Source organism: Chelmon rostratus, chromosome 15 (assembly GCF_017976325.1).
Source record: "Chelmon rostratus isolate fCheRos1 chromosome 15, fCheRos1.pri, whole genome shotgun sequence".
Taxonomy (NCBI): domain Eukaryota; kingdom Metazoa; phylum Chordata; class Actinopteri; order Chaetodontiformes; family Chaetodontidae; genus Chelmon; species Chelmon rostratus.
This window is the reverse complement of record NC_055672.1, coordinates 22522038-22534632: the sequence shown is the minus strand read 5'-3', so window position 1 is coordinate 22534632 and position 12595 is coordinate 22522038.

Below are 12595 nucleotides of genomic sequence, written 5' to 3'. Positions count from 1 at the left end.
GCAGTCGCTGTGCCTGCCACATCTTCAGCAGGATAATACAATCATATCTCTATCATCAAATTGGAGAATGACCTGAAGAAGCAGCCTCAGATAACACAAATGTACAGCTTATTCAGTTTCCTTATTGATTTCATTGGCTTATCAGTGCTTCTATGGTGATGAAGTTGATGCGTTTTATAAAAGCAGCCACAGAGCCTCTAAGTCCGAAATCGCCACAACAGTTAGCTCATGCTAAGCTAGCTCAGTTTATTGCAACATGTCTGCAGGTTGCCTCAGCAGCAGAGGGCTTATGATCACATTACGCCGGTTAAGGAAAACATTTGACATTTGGGGAATGTTTATTCAAGTTCACTGAGATCAACTCCACACATGTCTGTTTAATAAATATGAAGTTTGTTTAATCTGGACAAAAAAAAAAAAACATGTAAAAATAATAAATATGTCCCCAAGGAAGAGTATTTTAAACACTACATTAACACTATTTTTGAGAAACAGACCTCATAACTGGTCTAAATTATGTTTGATTCATATTACTTTCAAGCTAACCGATATTATACTTATGAGTGCATAACAAAGCACTCAAGTGTGTTATCATCAGAAGACATCAGAGTGAATCTCTGCAGTTTGCCTTATCTCCTAAATCATTCATATTTCGCATTTGCATGGAGGGCTATGAGATAAACAACAGCTACCAGAGAGGAAAGTTTCAAATCTATGCATGAAACTGTTACAGCAGCCCAACATGCTCTCTGCCCTCGATGCCAGCGCCCGCTTCATCCCACTTTCCATTTAAACTGGTAGCTACACACTCTGATGCCACTAGGCGGTAATTAAATGAGCGAGACTGGTTCTTTGCCCTGTAAACCAGCTCTCCTGGGCCCGATACTACATGGAAATTCAGCTCTGAGGATCCACTTTCAGATGTCTGCCCGGAAAACACACTGTGTGTGTGTGTGTGTGTGTGTGCGTGCATGCGTGTGTCCACATGTGCTCTTGTACATGGGAGTGCCGGATTTGGGGAATTCACTTAATGAATCTTTTAACCTCAATATTTTCTACCACAAAATATGCATATCATAATCTGTGTTTGAAATGCGGATCTGATATTCATGATTTATTTATGTGAAGAAAAAAAAAAAACGTTTGGGTATTCATGTGGGAATTTTTGTATGACATTCAAAAATGTCTTGTGGCTTCAAAAATATCTTGTTTTAAAATAATTTCATGAGACACTTATCGAATATTTATAGACTTTTAAAGTGTATACTTAGAATCAATAAATAAATCGATGAATTAAAAAGAAGCTTTATCAGTCAAATTTGCATTGTACAAGAGTGAGTGAAGATTGATTCCACTTGTTGTTTATCTTAGCATGAAGACTAGAAACAGCAAAATCAACTAGGCTAGCTCTCCAAATCAATAAAAGAAAATAAAACAAAGGATGCTTAAATCTGGAAACAAACAAAACCAATTTGATCAGCCTTCTGATCAGGTTGCAAGCCTTATATTAATGTGCCGAACTTGCCAATCAGGACAAACATGTCCGAGACTAATATATGACTAATATCAATTTCATCTCACTCTCAAAAAGAGAGCAAATAAAGGTTTTTCCCAAACATTTCAGGTGGTGTACAGTGAGCTTATCAGAGCTTTTCACTGAAAACGGCAGCCTGCTGGAAACAAGGTGGACTCGAGCTGTGTCGCTGAACCAAAGCAGAGGAGGTGCAGATGGTGGAAACCAAGCTGAAACAGGCTAAAACTCTGTGTCGAGCTGAGTGTCCGCTTTCACGTTACTCATACGATACACTGGGAAACATGGAAGGATTCAGAGCAGTTTTTAATATTTCAGGAGACAGAATAAAGAAAAGATCATATTCAGGTGAAAAAAAAACTGAATTGGCCTCCCCTCTCCAGTTGTCCCCCTCCTCCTCCTCTTCCCACAGACTACATGTCTTTATCTATCGCCTTCAAACGCTCCCTCTTCCCATTGTGATGGATGGATAGATGACGGAGGGAGGGGGAGCGGGAGGAAACCAGCCCCTCCAGGCTCAGGTTTCCCTCCTCCACCTCCTTTTTCCTGCCACAACGCTGCAACCTCGCCTCACCCTGTGCCCTCTCTCACCCTCCCCTTGCCCCTTCCTCGCCCTCTCTCACCATGCATGTCCTCACCCTAGCTCGCCCTGCCCTCCAGACTGGCTTTGCACAGGAATGGCAGCAAAGAGAGAGAGAGAGAGAGAGGGAGGCTGTGACTGGCCCCCTTCCATCTGTCGCGACTCCAGGATCAAATAATAGGATTCTGTCTGAGAAGAGGATAATTGCAGTCTGTATTCTCCTCCCTAAGTGTATGATATTAACCCCACGCTCCCCACTAGCCCTGCAGTAAGAGGCAGATGGTTCTGTGTTTTGATATCTGAGCCGGGGAGACGGAGGTCAGAGGACAAGTTGAAGTTCATATCCAAAGGAGTGGTGTTTCTCTCCCTCCTCTAACCCCCCTGATCCCCGAGTCCCCTCCCGCTCTCCCTCCTCTCCCACGCTTTGGAGAATATGGGTTTCATTCAAAACAGGACATTCCCTAAGACCTGCAGCTGCGGCTGACCCCTCGCAGCCTGCTGGAAGTGAGAGGCAGGTAGCCTTGGCCGAGCGCTAACCCGTTTATGTACACGGCGAGCGGCATGCAAAGTGTCAGAGGTTTGGGCCAAAGGTGGGAGTGAGGCCCAGAGAGCGGAGTCTGGATTAGGCGATAGATTCAATCGTCGGGCAGCAGAGTGTAGCAGAGGTCGCAGGCAGCTGGGAAGGGTTAGAGAGGGGGCTATTCAAATAGATATCTGTGCTTTAGATTCCCTGTTTGACTGTCCGAGAGCACAGGATGACGTACTGAAATAGTCCATGACAGTGAAAGTCACAGGGAGAGGGAGCGAGGACAGAGGCTAACGGCCAGGATCTCTGTTTGAATAAAACCGATGTGCTCTGAGTAATTAAAGAAAATTCTGCTATTCAAGTATAAACCATGACAAAGTGGATTTTACTTCATTGGATTCATTAGATTAGGCAGAATGCAGTAAAATCAGGATGAGCTTTTAGATAAAAGTAAAATCTGAAAAGTGAATTCATGCAGTCTCAAGGCCCCGCAGGAAGGACTCTGTCACCCCTACTCTTTATTCTTGAGTGTGGGGCGGCTGGGAGGCCAGCTCTCGAGGGTCTCAGACAACATGTCAGCTCACAGGGCTGGAACAGCTGAGTGATGGAAGCAGGTGGAACTGTCCAGTCAGCTATACAAATTAAAAACACATTTTAAATGAACAGGTATCCTGAACAGGTGGAATGTGACGTGGCCTTTTCGATGAAAGCACTGCAGCTGAGTTTGGAACAGCCTGTAGACCATCAAAGGGTCTCTGCACGGCTCTCTTTCTTCCTCGGATGCACAGTTATTTGAAAACTGTCTGCATGTAGTCATCATGCCCCTCCAACCATCAGTTCTGGATACTGTAATCATTGCAATATTTTTCCACTGTAGTGTTAGGTTGGTACTCTTACTAGTACTCGTAATAGTGTTTTAGTATTATGTCTGGCAGCAGCTAATTATTATTATTTTTTAGCTAATAATCTATTGATAATGTTGAACTAAAATGCCCTCCACTGCTTTTCCTCAGACTATCGTCCCTTCAGCCCCCAGTGATTCTTTGACAACTATTAACTATTCATGAATCATTTATTAAAAGACATTTTTTTCAAAACCTAGCAAAATAAAAATTCATCTTATTAATGGCTTATACCTGGTGTATAAAGAAGATTAGACGGTTTAGTAGCCATTAATAAAGCCATTAGTGGAATAAAAAAAGTGTTAGGCCTTGAATGTTGTATTTTCATCCTACACTGAACTCTTTTATATTATATGTTCATTTTGATGACATAAACATAAAAAAACATTTTCAACTGATGTCTAAATGTTCGTGAAAACGGATGAGTATGAGTGTATGTGTGTGTGTGTGATGTATGGGAAGAATATACAGTAAAATTAGCTACAAGTGCGTTTTCATCTGTGGATTATCGCTCATCAGTCCATATAACAAGGGCTCCCTTCAGCCTGCACTCTCCCCGGCTCTCAGAGGACGGGAGGAAGCAGCAGGCCTCACTCCAGCAAACCTGCACTCCTCTGCTCCTCCAGACAGCAGATAAGGAGGAAGATGGATTGGAATAATGGCTCATGTAAAAATCCAGCCGTCTCGTCAGCCAAAATCACAGCGTGGGGCCGCAGCGGAGGAAAGAAAGCCTTCTAATTAGACTCACACTACTTGTCCAAATGTAGTTTTAGTGCCGGGTATCACTGGCAAGCATTGTTTTCACATTATGACAGATTAAAAGCCGGGCCATGCCATGCTTGTCATGTAAGATCCTACATTAAAAACACATGAGTAAATTCATCACAATGTATGTTTTTACACCTCTAATTCCATCATTCCACCACTCGACTGCTCCTCAGCTCCTCTTCTTGACAGAAATTACTTGTCTTTCACTTTTTTTTCTGTGTGTGTTTAAGTACTTACACCTTCTGTACAAATGTTACACACTAAAAGTCTTCCAGTGGCTCAAAGTCCATAATCCTACCAGCCCAGTATCAGTGGGTTTTCACTCCATATTGGATGACAGGAAATAGTGTTTGTAGCAGGGTAAAAGTAATAGGTTGAAGTGGTGGATGTGCATGTAGCTCATCAACCTTTGATGCTGGAGACCGGGATTCCCGTCCTTTCACACGCCTGCAATAAAGTCCACCTTTTGATTCAGTGTAGTCTGAGCTATTTTAGTTGCCCAACCCTAACCATACCCTTAACATACCGTAGAAATGGAGATTTTTTTTAAAGCTCTCATTGTAAAACAACACACAAACACGACAAACATGTAAGCAGTTGAACATGATGCACGAAGCACGTTTTCATCCAACCTTTAAATTTCTTGTTTTAGGTCCAAATTGAAATCCTACTTTTTCTGGTAGGATAATAAAGGTGCAGGAAGCGTTGAATGCCACTGATAGTAGTTTACGAGCAATAGAAAGACAGAAATGGACTTTTGAATTTGAATTCATAACATGACCTGTTCCAGTGGATGCATAAACACGGAAAAGGTGATGAGTTTGCATTAACAGTTAAACATGAGTGAATCAGAAAACAGACTGTTCAGATAGAATCAAATATACTTTTAAACTGAGGAAACAGGAAGTAAAGGTCTGTCCACATGTTGTTTAAAACATAGGCCAGGGCCTCCATACAGTCAATGTAAAAATAACTATTTGAGAATTTACTGGAACTTCCATCCAACTTATCCAACTCCAGCAGAGGCGTTAAAATGCGACCAGCGTAACATCAGCGTTTTAGACTTTCATTTTGAAAGAGCGGGAAAAGGGGAAAACACATCTGGACCAGATCCATCACTTTGCGTCAGTACTGTTCTCGCCATGTGCACAGATGTTAAGAAAAGCTGAGCAGCTAGACACCGGTGCAATGGTCTGCGTGCCACAGTGATGGAACAGTTTGGACGCTTCCACTGGACTCATAGCCAACAGGTTACCAGTGAGTACCACAGTGGATCAGCATTCCCCTGTGGATCATGGCAACAGTTTGGGGACTTTGGAAGCACAAATACCATAAAAAAGAGTCTTTCTTTTTTTCTTCTTCTTTCTTTTGTCTTCCTCTTCACTTGCTCATACTCCTCTCCCATCCAGGAGGTAATACAGATAGTTTAGTGATAATTCCTCACTGTCACCTTCCCCCCTGGTTCCTCCTCTATCTGGAGACAGAGCTGGAGAAAGAGGGGTGGAGCTAGGAGGGTCTGGAGCGTGGTTGCCTGTCATGCCCAATTATTTATTAATATGGGTTAAATCTGGTTAATTGTAATCCAATTACAACAAGCACAATGACAGAGCACCTCCGTGTCATTGAAGGACTGCGGCTGATACACCTCATTACACTGCAAATATTAGCAATACAAACTAGCCGTAAACTAGCCTGTTCTGCTAACAATATAATAAAAAGCCACAGGTGACCTGAGTCAGACTCGGATCAGGAATTTGCTGACTTGACCTGACATGACTGGAATGAGTCAGTACTAAAGCTGGGTCAGCAGCACTGATGCCTGATCACATAAACTGGCTGGTTATAAGAAATGTCTTGTGACAATAGGATGCAATACTACTTAGATTTCATTAATCATGTTTCAGATAACATTTCCCAAGAAACGTATCTGCTTATTAATGCTGATGTAAAGGCGAGGGAGAAAACAAGAATGTTCTCGTTTCCTTGCACAACTCAAATGTTCATGGTTATATTATTGTTTATATTTTTTTTTAAATGTTACCATTCTGGGGCCTTGTGACATCAAGCACACAGCCCTCTCATCTGGATTACTAACTGGACAAAGCATCACCTGCCTCATGTCCCCACAACCCCAGGGCCCCCAGAAGCTCCAGATTCACTGGGTGTCAATTAGTTGTACATAATTAAAAAAGTTAAAGTTAAAATATGAATTTAGTCACATTTTGGTGGTGCCTTGTAGAGGGGACCTGTGTCAAAATCTAGCTCCAAGACTTAATTTTACATTGATTACATTAATTGTGCTGACATTGTGCTGATTTTTGTTTAAGCAACTTGCTTCAAACTAACTGACGCACAGAAAACCTGAGGTCAGCTAACTTGTTCCAGGACTACATAGGACTAATGTTTGGGTTACACACAGTGTACTCGATTTGAACTTGACAAGGGTATACACAAAACACAAAGAAGGGAGGGTTAGGGGGATTAAATGGGACCCAACAAGATCTCTGTTGTGGCATTTGACATCATTATTACATCACGGAACAGCTATGGGGGACACTACATAAGTGGAACAGCAAGAACCCTCGACAAGAGTTGAATGAACGCCAGAGACAGACATCATTTGTCTGTAAACACCAGAACGAAGCCACCCACAGCGTCCACTGGGGAGAGGTCAAAGGTCATCAACCAGGAGTCAGAGGATGACCACAGAAGGATCAAGGAGGACATTCACATCTGGCACCAGAGACCATCTTAGATCAGGGACAGAGGTTGCCGTCTCCACGCATACACAACCAGCTGTTATTCACATGTTCCATACGTCAAGACTTGATTTTAGATTAGCCTATATTGTGCTCACACGGTGCATTATTTAATCAAACTGCTTCACAATTAGATGCTTATAAAACGGTGTCAGACCATAAGCACCGCACATCCAAGAGGAAGAAAAGGAAGTAAATGGTGGACGCAGCGCCGAAAACTTGACAATTCCTGCACAGCATACCTCTAAGACTGAAAACACAGGTCAGGGCTGAAGGCTGGAGTTGTCACACTTCCACCGTCCACTCTGCAAAACGAGCTGCAGCTCGTTGACTGCACAAATTCAACAGTCAAAGTTCACAAATGTATATATTTACAAACTAAACGCTATTGTAACTGGGCACTGATACGTCCCAGTTCATCCCAGTGTAGTGTAGTTTGATCTACAACACTACACCCCAGTACTCACCTTAATAGCTTCCACGTCGGTACACCCCACCACACCTGAATGCAGGATGAAAAGCAGCAGTGCTCATCAGTCAGGCTGGGGACGTGGTTTAATGGTGTCCTCAATGAGGGAATAAGAAAGGGAGGTGCAGGGTTAATCTCCCCCTCACACACACACACACACACACACACACACACACACGAAACAGCAGTCAAACAAACACACCAGCTCCACACCCCTCCAGTCATATCAGCAATCTAAAATTTCACTTACATTCCAATTGAATACAACCTATCATCACAGGCCGGCTTTATCTGCCGTGATATATACTCACAGGCTGAGAGAGGGAGGACCACGCTGAACCTATTTGTGTTTATGACTTTGCAGGGAAAGAGATAAATGACCTCCCGTTTTTATTTGGTTTTAATGAAGTAGGGACCGAGGGACTCCCCCAGCATCCCCTTCTCTCTCCCTGCCTCTCTTCCTCCGCCACCATCCCCCTGCTATCCTCCCCCTCCACTCACCCACCTCCTTTTCCTTGTTTGTGACCTAGATGCAGGATGGCTGACAAAGGACACAGGTTGGGGAAGCAACTCACCTCTTTCAAGGTGTGAAGTGTGAAGTGGAGTGGACGAGGCGCCAGGCGGATACTTGTTAACCCGTGTGGTCTCACAAGCTAAGAGGACGTCCCCTGGGCGGGGGGTTGGGGAGGTCAGGGGAGGGGGACATGGGCTGGGTCTGTACAAAAACATTATATTTGGCCACCGCATGTTTGCCGTACCAAACGGCCGTGCTGGCTCACTGTTAATTGGACGCTTGGGCCCATATTAAGGCCACGGCTCAAAAGGTGACGGGGGAGAAAAACAAGGGGAACGCACACACAAGCACATACACACACACACACTCTCCTCCTTCCCCTCCATGCTTTCCATGGGACTTCATTAAGAGCGAGTTGAAGGGCCTCCTGCGGGAGAAGGGACATGGACTCACATACATGCACAAACACGAAGGCATAAACGTGTCCGTAGCAAAAGCGACAACACCACACACGCTAGCAAAAGTTTGTGTGTACACACAATTTGGTCGCAGCAGCTGGTGGCCTGCAGCAGGTCTCTGAACACACACACAGGCTGAACTCTGATTGGATACACTGCAAATGACGGTCTTTTTTCAGGGTGTGTGTTGACTATGTCTGGAAATTGAAAAAAAAACCCACACACAGTACACATACAGTATGTTACTAGGATCCATTCAGGTTTGCCTCTTTGATCTTTCTCCCATCATCCACTGAGCCCTGGTCCATGACCTTTGACCTGTTCCAGTGGATGCTTTGAGCAGGTCTGGTCTGGTGTTGCTTCTGGTCCTGTCTGTAGGTGAACCAGCAGAGATCTTAAGGTGTTGAATGAAGTCTGTGACGCTCTGACAGCGCACCCATGATGTCCCACTGGAACGCCTCTGGTGGCCCTTGTTGAGATAGCATGGACTGTTCTGGTCTTGAGTTAGGGGGAAGATTCCCATCAACTCCTTGTACCTGCTGACCTGGCACGCCCCTTGGGCCTCGTGCACTGACTGTACAGCAGTCCCACTCACACAAACCAGTATCTCCACCTCCTACAACATAGCAGATCAGTGTTGAGGACCCTCCTACACAGAGCACAACACTGCACTCTGGGCCAACAGACACAGGAAGCGGATGACAATCCCACCCTGACCCTTCAGAGCAGGATGCCATAAAATGCAGTTCCATGCACAGTTAAAAAGGGCCAGCACACATTATAAATATATAAATCATCATTCATTGGTCATATTGTCTTCTTATTGATATGCATGTTAGACTGTCATGGCTCTCAGTGGAAGTCACATCACACTCAAGTCTGCTTGTTTTTATGTAGAAATCTTTTCTTATTAAGTACATTTGAGGTTGTCTATGAGTGACTCCGACACACATGCAGTATTTGTCTCTGTATGTGAATAAATAAGTAACAATTGTCTTTTCATGAATTTTATGGATGGATATATAGTTATATGTAGCTGTAATGTTGTAATTAACTGCTATTTGTCTTTACCTTGATTTGATCTATATCAAAGGTGGTATTTGTTCTAAATTGATCTTTTTGATTTGGTTGTGTTGGAGGCTGATAGAAATCCAATAAACAAATAAAGTTCAGTTCAGTTCTTATATTGCAACTCTGAGTACAGCTATTAAATGATTAAAATGAAGTAAAAATATAAAATCAATAGTGAAGATAATAATAAGTTATTCACTGTAGGATTAGGACTGAAGTGAACAGCTATACTCAAATATCATGAATCAGCAAGTCTGATCCAAAGTCTGAGAGCTCTGCTGGTGAAGAACCAGTCAGCTGGTGACTGGTGCAACACAGTGATCCTCACAGCATAACTGGTGCAATCTACATTTTTGTCCCAGGTGCTTTTACTCACATGCATACGGTGTGGGGACCTCCTAACAATAGGCACTCTGCCGCGCTGAAAGACAGAGAACAAAAGGAATCAACAAGTAAACAGCCCAGCTGGTTCAACCATACAGGTGAAAAGACGTAAGTCAAGCAAGACAAGCCATGATGCCAAAAAAGACGAGGAAACAGGCGCTTAATGTGGCTCACTATGCTGCATACTCTCATGATTCAGTCAGACTCTGCCACCCTACTCACCCCCTCCAGTATGGGCCACGAACACATTCAACAAGGTGGGCAGCACAGCACAACACGCCAACAGCCAACACATCACATCAAAAACGCAACAGAAGGTAAGTAAAAAAGGCTGACCTGTCCATGTAAAGTGATCACTGCAGCCACACACCTGTAAGACCAAACACCACCAGCCACACTGAGTCAGCACCGGCCAGCACGTGACTAGAACAATCTGGCTCTAATTAGGGAATTGTTTTGGGGGAGCAGTTGGTCCTCGGGGTGCGTTCACTAATACTACACCTGATACAGTATTCACCTGCACCAGGGGAGCATTCCCCAACTAACCTATTCTTTAATAATTACCCTGGAAATGATACTCATATTACAAGTCTCCCTCTCTGTCTCAATGCAAATGTATGTGTTTTGAGAATTTTCTAGAATTTATAATTTCTGCTCGATGAGTGCCCTCACTCTGCTAACTATTCCATTATTATCTAATACAAAAAGCGGATTGCTTCACTTGGTTAAAGAAGAATATATGACTATGTTTAAGACATGACATGTTGCGATTGAATTGATTGGGAGAGTGCAGGTTTCATGATGTGAGATTACATTTAAACTACTTGTGTGCACTCTGCAACACTGTTAGGCTTCAGTGTGGTGCGTGCCTGTTAGCACCTCACACATTTTTATTTATTTATTTTCTCGCTCCTGCAATGTGTCGAGAGCATGCCGAATAAAAGGGGAAAAAACGAGAGGAAATGTTTAATATTTAAAAAGGTCGAGTGTGTCCATGAGCGTTACATGTCTTAGAAGGATGATCCTCTGGGATCTGCTGTTTTGTGACTGTGTGGAAATGAACAAAAGACTCTGATGGGTAAACATGTTTTTGTCATCTGGTCATGCCACAGTTCCATGGTTGCGAGTAGTTCTTCCATCATTAACTTTTAATGGTAGGTTATGAATTTGGTATCAATGCTCTGAGTGCCTTCGCGTTGAGTGTTTATCTGACTGGCTGACTGTGAATCAGAGGGTTAACTGGAGGAGTCTGTTCATCACAAACAAGCACTCTGACATGCCAGCAGTCATCTTTGACATACCAACATCCAAACCTGCAGGCTAGAGGATGCACACATAGAGTCAGTGATCACAGAGGTACCATTTTGAAGTACTTTACTTAAGTCTGTCCGTGTTGTACAACATAATACTTAAATGCTTCACTACATTTCAGGGATATATTTGACTTTTTACTCCACAACATTAATTTGACAGATATAGTTACTATAGTTATGCTGCAAAGTGTCTGCACATCCACACAGGTGCTTTCAATTACTCCGGCTGATTAGACCTCTAGCAGGTCCGAGCTGGTTGGAGCGATGCTGGGTTTTAGTTAATGTCTCCAAATTTTTCATTTTTACTTGTGGGATATTGTTTTTAAAGGGAGAGACTCTGAGAACTAAGAATTTCATGGACAACAACAACAACACACACACAAAAATAAGTTAACAGTCAATTAAGTGCAGTTTGTACAGACTCACACTGTCCTGAGAAGAGGCAACATGCAGCCATAACACATGTGTGAGTTGACCGTGGATGTAATACAGTAGAAATTTGCATACAAAAATAGATTTAGTACAAAAGAGCAGCTACAACATGAAATGCCGCTTTCAAGAATGTACAAAAATGTAGCGCTCACAGGGTGCACTCTGCATGATGAGTACTTTTGAAGTACATTGTTCTGTCAATACTTTCATTCTTTTCATTAGTAATATTTTCAGAACTTTTAGGACCAGTTTTAGGTCTATGAGAGAAAACCAATATTTCCTCAGCCCTTAATGAAGCCAGGGCTCCCGCTGCGTCTTCCATCAGAGACATCAGTGTTCTGCACTGACAACCTCTAATTCCACTAACAACAGCACATGCTACAGACTGATGCTATCCATGTAGTTTAAACTCAACACACAACCAAATACAGAGCCCATCAGAGCTTAAAACAGATCCAGAAGCTGCATGAAGACTGAGACACAGGCTCCTCTTGCTTCAGCAGACTATCTGTGTTGTTCCTACTGCGAAAGACCCATTCAGAAAATCGCTGCACTAGAGACGAAAATATCCACCATTCTGCCTGAACAAAACTAAGAGAGAATGGGAGAAACTGTTCTAGCCAGAGGGTGAGAAATCCAAAGCTAACGCGAACACAACACAACAACGTCAGCTATGGCTGGAGAGTTCAATAGGATTCCTGAAGCTCGATGGAGCTCAGTCAAAACCGATGAACACAGCTGAGCAAGATGGGATGTATAAGCCAGTGGCACAAGCATTGAGCAAAACGAACAACAACTGCATCCACTGTTCATAATGGCCTCGGAAAGAGCAACCATGGGCAATAATGTAGCTGAAACCGGCCCTGAACTGTTTTGAACAGAAAGGAC